Source organism: Diceros bicornis, chromosome 11, assembly GCF_020826845.1.
Source record: "Diceros bicornis minor isolate mBicDic1 chromosome 11, mDicBic1.mat.cur, whole genome shotgun sequence".
In the NCBI taxonomy this organism is placed as follows: domain Eukaryota; kingdom Metazoa; phylum Chordata; class Mammalia; order Perissodactyla; family Rhinocerotidae; genus Diceros; species Diceros bicornis.
The window spans coordinates 23647380-23655978 of NC_080750.1; the positions used below are offsets into that span (position 1 = coordinate 23647380).

At 30.8% G+C, this 8599-nt stretch overlaps 1 non-coding gene across 1 annotated transcript; it reads right to left on the reverse strand.

Annotated features, from left to right (window-relative positions):
- Positions 1-7791: 7791 nt before the first annotated feature.
- On the reverse strand, positions 7792-7898 carry LOC131411628 (U6 spliceosomal RNA). The gene has a single exon (XR_009221612.1). It is a non-coding gene; the product is annotated as a U6 spliceosomal RNA (small nuclear RNA).
- Positions 7899-8599: the final 701 nt, after the last annotated feature.

The window sequence follows — 8599 nt, forward strand, 5'->3', positions numbered from 1 at the left end:
CCCATCTTTTTTGTGCATTTGGAATATCTTTTGTCTAGAGAGATGTATTATTATAAAAAGATCTATTCGGCAATTTATAGTTCGCTTTTTATCTGTTCAATTGTTCCCTGGTATTCTTAGAACAGAAAAGGGAACCTTTTAAGAATAATAACATGCCAATTACCTTTAATTACTCTCTAGCTCTTTCAGTTAAAAAAAAAATCTCATTTTAGGTTTAGTTTGTGTCTGAATAGAACATTTCATATCTGAAACCCTTAATGGAAAGGCTTTTCTATTTTCCATGATGTTCTTTGCTATTTAATGTATTTTCTAAATTTAGCACATTATTTAAAGTGCTATCCATCTACCTGATCAACCTGAAAAGATGGAGAAGCACACAAGTAAAGCATATTATTTATTTATATTTTATTCTGATAATGTTTCCATTTTCACAAATAAATGTTGACTGTAAAATATGTATTTTCAAATATCTCTGTTTTGTATAATTCATTTTATGGAAATTGGAATAAAGCAGTGATGTAAGCAAGGCAGAGAGTAAAATTATGTATTTTATTACATATATTTTATTATGTATATTACTTTATATCTTGCCCCATTAAGTAAAATAGTGTATCAAGTAGAAAAAATTATAAAATTTGGAGAACTAGAAAGAAAGACAAAATAAAGGATAAAATAAAAAAGAACTGGGAATTTCACCACTTTTTACAAAAGTTTTGGAAATATTGAACCCTAGCCCACAACTTTATTTTATGTTTCATTTACATCCAAATATGACAGTAAATATTTATAAAAGCAACAAAGTAAACTTTAGGTTTAAGAAGTACATGGCTTTAAATGTAGAAGCTTATTATCTTAGTCAGCTCAGACTGCTATAAGAAATATAGACTGAGTGGCTTAAACAACAGAAATTTATTTCTCACAGTTCTGGAGGCTAGGAAGTCCAAGATCAAGGTGCAAGAAGTTTGGGTTTCTGGTGAGGGCTCACTTCCTAGTTTGCAGGCAGCTGACTTCTTTTCGTCTGCTTACCTGGTGGAAAGAGATCGTGTCTCTCTGGTCTCTTCTGATAAAAGCACTAATGCTATTCATGACCTAATTACCTCCCAAATGTCCCACCTCCAAATGCCATCACATTGGGGATTGGGACTTCAATATATGAATTCTGGGATACACAATTATCCAGTCCATAACACATATAGCAAGACTGTAGTCTAAATCCAAGAATTAGCATTTACTGATATCATATTTTTTAAAAAGAGCTCTTAGACTGGAATTCCATGCACATCTCATCTTGGGATTGATCTTGCTTTGTTGATGGAATGTTCTTATGCCACATTGTTCCGGTCCCATTTAGGAGTACTGTTTTATAGATATTACTAGCTCTACTGCTCACATAGAAATTCAGCCTGTGTCTCTTCTTTCTGATCATGTGACTATTTAGAGCCATTAAAAATGTTTTATTATTTTAGTATGCAAAATGTGTTGGTAGGTTATATAAATGATAAATGCTATTTCAAAAGGCAATAAATTTCCCCGAAGAAGTAGGACTCGGGTGATATTTCTTGTGGAAAATTAAAAATAGCTAAAGTTATGGTGGTTACCACCTAAATGAGTTTTGATGTGGTAGTAGATTACATAAGAAACTAGAGAAAGGACTCTGACCAAAAAAAAAAAATTAGACAAATAAATAAGAAAAAAATTTGACATAAAGTTATTTTTATTAGACACATGCTAAAAACTAGGAAAACCACAAATTTTGCTCTATCACCCATATAGAAAAAAATATAGCATATGACAGTGATTAGATGGATACTACTTAGAAAACTGAATGCAAATCTAAGATAATCACCAAATATGAAAATATAGTTTATAAGAAATAAAGAATGAAACCCACATATAACAATGGTGACTTACATTTTAGAAGAATCCAAAACTATTACTTTCAAAGATGGAGGGAAGAAATTGTTGAACACTCACATATAATCAGGGGACTAGGATGGAATCTCAGTAAGACAGGATTGTAATATACCTGGACTTCATCCGTACAGCAGTATCACCTGCACAAAGTCCTACCTAAACTCTTCCAACAAAATTAAATATATCAACTGAATAGTTTTGTTTTGGTTTTGGTTTTTACTTTCACAATTTCAAATGTATCTAAAGAAAGGCAGGACCGGAAAGGACTGTCCTACAGAAACAATAAGATAGACAATTATTATAAAGTATTGTCAAAAGAAGAGACACTGTATAGAATAGCCACAGAGACATCGTTACCGATCTCCTTGATCAGAATGAATGATCATTGAAGACCCCATCAGCCTTTGTTCCTTTAGCAGATAACATGTTTTCTAAGCAAGTTTTGATAATTCAATCTCATCTGCTTTCTAAGAACTCTAATAGGAAGGATGTTTCATTAGTAATACATCTAATTAGGATAGCTATTTGAAATACATTTTTCATGCTGTAAAACAAAAATGGTAGCTCTTATTTATACAGCTGTTTATTGTGAGTTTGTTTAGAGGGAGTCTATCCTGAGAATATGATGATCTCTAGTTTCTTGGCAAAGTATATTTCTATATCTGAAAAACTTAAAGGTAAAAATATCAAGGTATTGCCTCTTAGTACTTTCTTACCAAAAGAGACCACCAGTTTTTCTGGTGGAGAGAGAAAATCAATGAAAACTAAATTTATAACACTTAAATATTGCTCAATTATTAGAAATTTGATTATTACTTACTTTTTAAAGCCACATATTTTTAAATTTAGTTTGAAAAACATGACCTCATCGCCTATAAACCTATACAAAGTAGTAAATGAAGTACAAAAGGAAATTAAATATAATATAAGAAATGAGAAAGATCTTAAGCACTCAAGAGGTTTCAACAAATTTCTGGAAGTAGGAAAGGAGATTGAAGAATACCAGTGAAATAATGGAGTATAGACAGCAGACAAAAAGAATATACACATGTGGGCTTCTAGTGGAGGAGGAGACCTAACTGCCTGGAGTGATGTGAAATTGGATTTAAGAGGTAAAAATTCCTAGATGAAGGTCTATCTATAGAACAGTTGCATGAGCTGAACTTCTAAACCCAGTGTCATACCTCTATGTAAAGACACCAATAGCCCAGCATCCTCGACAGGAAACAGCAAAACAAAACAAGAAACCCACAAATCACAATAAAAACAGATACTGAACAACAGCAGCAACAACTAAAGGCCCAGAGAGATTTTGCTAAATAATTTGAACAGTAGCTGGTGTGACCTGGTGATTCTACTGTAGATTTGGGCATTGAAAATAAAGCTTTCCACAGAGTAACCACTCAATCAACATATGTTTCTTATTCTAACATTACATCTGAGAGAAGTTAAAAACAAAAATCTGTTGTCTTTAAAGCAATGTGGGTGGTTTGGTAGCAACTGTTATCACTAACACTTTGTATTAGAGATGATCAATAAATAAATACCTTCAAATTTGAGAGAAAAATGGTTTTAAGACTATAATTATACCCTTAGCCAATTTTTCAAGACTTAAAGAAAAAAAATTTAGATACTTAAAAACTGAGTAATTTTTTTTTTTTATGTCCTGAGGAAGATTAGCCCTGAGCTAACGTCTGTGCCAATCTTCCTCTACTTTATACGTGGGTCGCCACCACAGCATGGCTGACAAGTGGTGTAGGTCCATGCCCGTGAGCTGAACCTGCAAACCCAGGCTGCAGAAGTGGAACGTGTAGAATTTAACCACCATGCCATGGGGCTGGCCCCAAAAACTGAGTAATTTTTTTCTCCTCTGTACTATTTTTGGTGAGAATTACTTGGCATGTATTCCAGCAACATAAGAATGAAACATATTAAAAGGGGTGATACAAAATTCAGAAAACACTGGCTTTAACCCAGGTGGATAAGAATAAAAATCTCAGTAAACAGCTGGGCAAAGCCCTGGTGGACTGACAGCAGAGTGACAGGTGAGATATCCTCAGAAGAGACCTCCTGAACTGAGTCTATACAGTTGTGAACATGAATCGTGAAGATATGGTGAAGGCACTTTATTCGTTTGAGGGAGAAAAAAAGAGAACTAAAAAGCCTTGGACAATGTTTGTGGGTGTAAATGTGTATTAAAATCATCCATACAATTAATTTCTGCTTAGGAAAATTGAAATTTGGGACTCTCATTTTTCTATGTACTCCATTTAATTATATCAATTTTGGATATATGTTTTTGGAATCTGTATTGTTTAATCCAGGTACTTTGATAAATATGAAATGCTCTATTTTTCCTTTATACTTCTTCCCTTTTTTGCCACTAATTCAACTTTTTTCCTGATATGCCTGTTGATATGTCTACTCTGCTTTAGAGAGAATTTGCTTGGTATATATTATTTTCGTGAAAATATATAAAAGTATACATATTAAATAATATAATAACATATATGTATATAATGTGCATGTATATGTTTAAAATATATATTATATTATATATGATAACATTATAGCAAATGCCCATGTAACTAATAACCAATGTTAAAAATATTGAATATGGCCTTAGAAGTCCCTTCTTGATAATAACCCTCTCCCTGTATCTCAGAGGCAATAAATATCCTGAAATTTGTTAATATAATTTCCATGATTATTTTTATAGATGTAGTATCTAGCAAATTTTGTATAAAGTCTAAATTCCTATTTTGTATTTCTGAACTTTGTTTAAACTGAATCATGCTGCATGTATTCTTTTGTGAAAATTATATCACACAGTACTATGTTTGTGAAAGTAAAGCATACTCGTGCATCTAAACAAAGTTCTTTAATTTTTTTCTACAGTGTAGTATTCCATCAGATATCACATTATACTGATGATGAACATCTGTGTTGTTTCCAGTACTTAACTGACTCAGTAAATGTTTTGTTTCATGTTTCTTAATGAACATATACATGCAAACCCAGGATTAGAATTCAATTCTTGATCAGAGTATATAATTATCTTCAATATTACTAGATAACGAAAAACTCTTTTCAAAAATGGAAATTACAAATTTCATTCCCAGGAAAACATAGGAAATTCTCATTACATATTTTCCAAAAGTTGCTGTTGTAAGACTTTTTTATTTTTGTCAAGCTGTTGTGTATATAATAATATCTAATATCATTTTTATGTGCATTTGCTGATTACATATATGTTTGAGCACTTCTAAATACACATTATGGACACTTAGATTTCACATTTCATAAAGCACAGTATCTGGTGTGACATTTTCCTTTATTTTTGTGTTGGCCTTTCTGCAACTTTTGCCTAGTTTTACTTTTAAATATTTATTCTCTGAGGGATTAATTGTTACAGATGATGTGAGTTAAGGGACCCTTTTAATTGTTGTCTATATGCATAACCAATTTTACCAGCACCATTTATTGACAAATCCATCTTTCACAGTCCATCTGTGATACTAGCTCTCCCAAATGTCATGTGCCCATGTAGACATTTTTCTTATTATGCTCTATTCCATTTTGTTGATCTATTTATCTGTTACTTTCCTAATACCACAGTGTATTATTTATTACAATTTATAATACATCCCCCAATTTATTCTTTTCCTCAAAAAACTGTATACTAACCTTGGTTATTTTTATATTTAACGTACATTGTAGAATTAGCTTGACAATGTTTAAATAAACTCTTACTGGGATTTTACGTGGGATGCATTGATTATGAAGATGAATTTGACTTATCTGTGGTCTTCCAATCCAAGAATAAAATTCTATGTGTGTTTGCATCTTCCTTAACTACTATTAACAAGGCTTTTTATCATTTTCCACAAGATCTGGCATGCTTAATTTAAAAAATAAATTTTTATTTTCTAATATTTACACATGAGATTACACTGTTTTTTTTAATTTGTAGTAATCTGTAGTTAATTGGTATTTGTACCATTCTTCAGGATAATCCAGTAATTTTATACTTACCAAATAATTTGTGATTGTTGGTTCTTGTATTATATTTAATCCTCGCAAGGCATCATTTCCATTTTATATAATTAATTATCATATAAATTCATCTGTGTTCTTACCATTGTTTTCTTTGTTGTGGTTTGGAACAATCTGTTTTTATTTTTGTTTCTGCTTTTGCTTTTTTCTGTATCTCTGTAAGTTTTATATACATTAAAATTTCTAATCTTTCAATGTCAATATTTTCAAAATAATTAATTTTCCATTAATCCCATGAACTTTATCAATCTGAGAACATTGGCTTTACTAGGAAATTTTTCTTTTTCTTCAATTGCACATTCCATCTACTGGATTTTCTCTGCCCTGCGCCCTTGACTTTTGCAACTGCAAGTATGTGAATATTTCACTTTCTATGTCCATCCTTCATATAATTGAACTTTCCCCCCACATTTTCCATCTATCTATATGTCTATCATCTATGTATCTATGTACTTATGTTTTTTTATGTTTGCATTTAGACACTATCACTTTGTCCAGTTTACTAAATCACGGACAAATTTTTTTCAACTTGAAAGTCATATTAATCAATTGCATTTATTCAAAAGCAGATTTTTTCTACAGACTATTGTTAATAAATTTAAGTGGTTAAAATGTTCTCTCTTCTGATATTAATTATATTCATTCCACAATTTTATTTTCCGTTTATTTTCTTAATTTTATTTGCTTCCAGTGCTAGTTGTTTCATTGTAGTAGGTATTTCTATGTCATGTAGTTGGTTGCTTAAGGGTTTTGCTATTTAATCCTGTCATTTTAGTTATAAATCATTGAAAGGTCTACTAGTCTGAAGATCTTTGCAGACTGTAAAAACAAAAACAAAAAGAAAACAATTTAGCCTAAATGCCAGTGTACTTGGCAGCTATCCGTGACAGTTGGGGTAGGAACTGTGTATCTTCTCTTCTTATCTTTGTAATCTTCTCCATAAGTTTAACGTGTTTTTCCCCCCAATTTCAGGATAAAATGAGCTGAATGTTTATTTCACTATTTTGTACAAAGTTTTTATTGTTTAGCAAATTCTGTCATCTGCAATAACTTGAATTTAGAACTAGTAACATATTTCTTCTCTCTCTTTCTTTTTCTTTTCCTCTCTCAGTTAGTTGGTCTTTATCTACTATCCATCTACTTACGTATATATAAATATGTATAGTTCCTAATGTTGAAATAACCAATGTCATTAGTATCTTTAAAAGTATGTTTTAGGATTTAATACTAAGTCTCATCTCCATTTACCTTGCAAATATGCATAATTTATCATTTATTATATTACATCATAATTATTTGTTTTCATATATATCTAGAAGATAGGTCTTAAACCATATATATATTTATATTTTCAGCACCTAGCATAACCTAATACAAAACACCTTTTGAACTAATTGTCCTATGTACACAAACATTGTTCTTTCTTTACATCATGGCTATTTCTGTAACTTTCTTTTAGCTATCAGACATAGGACTAGTTAATTTCCTTTCTTATTAATAAGTTGTGATAATAATACACCTAATCAAATTTTTGTGAATATTAAGCATTATGACATATATAAGAGCATAATAAATGAAACAATATAAATGCTGATGTGACATCTTTGCTGTAGCAGAGGGACTAGTGGTAGCAGGAAAAATAGAAGAATTTTCTTTTTTTTCCCATCTTTATTGAGGTATGATTGACAAACAAAAATTGTATATATGTTTAAGGTGTACAACTTGATGTTTTGATGTAGATATACATTGTGAAATAATTGCTACAATCAAGCTGATTAACACAACCGTCATCTCACATAGTTACCATTTTCATTATTTTTTTTAAATATAGAACACTTCACGAATATGTTTGTCATCCTTGCACAGAGGCCATGTTTATCTTCTCTGTACCATTACAATTTTAGTGTATGTGCTGCCAAAGCAAACACAAAGGATTTTCAGTTCCAAGATTCATAGCTGTTAATTTGGGCTAAACATAATTACATTTTTGATCATTCCTCTGGTTCTGGGAAAACTTACCTGTTGTTTGTTTCTAGAATCAAATATGAGCTCAATCAGTGCAAGGATTCGTCTTTTTACTCATTGCTGTAGCAATGGGGATAAACTAATGAATAATTTTATTCAACAAACATGAATGTGTGTATGCATATATATTATATGTATAGACATAATATGTGTACATCTAGTAGGTGTGTATGTATATTCACTCATATAATCATATAGTAGGTATATGATTAGTACTAATTCCAGCACTAGTTATATTAATGTTTTATTAGTTTGCACTCTATTCCAAAATATGTTAAAATATATAGAGAATTGTGGAGAATTTGACTATCACTCAGAAATTCTACTAGTCTAATTAACAGTAGATTTTTCAAAAGTGGCATAGTACCTGCAACTAAAATACGTAGATCCACTCTGCCTGGAGTTTGCTAAAGATGGATTGAAATAAATTGAATTGACTTTAACATTAAGTCCTATAGCGTGTGTCAAAATTTTCATTAGAATTGTATTCTATTTTCTTGATTAAAATGTCTATGGAAACCTTACTTTCATATGCTTTCTTTACTTTTAATTTAGAATCTATTTCATATTGTTATAATTTTAAAAATTTCCTAAGACTATGGGC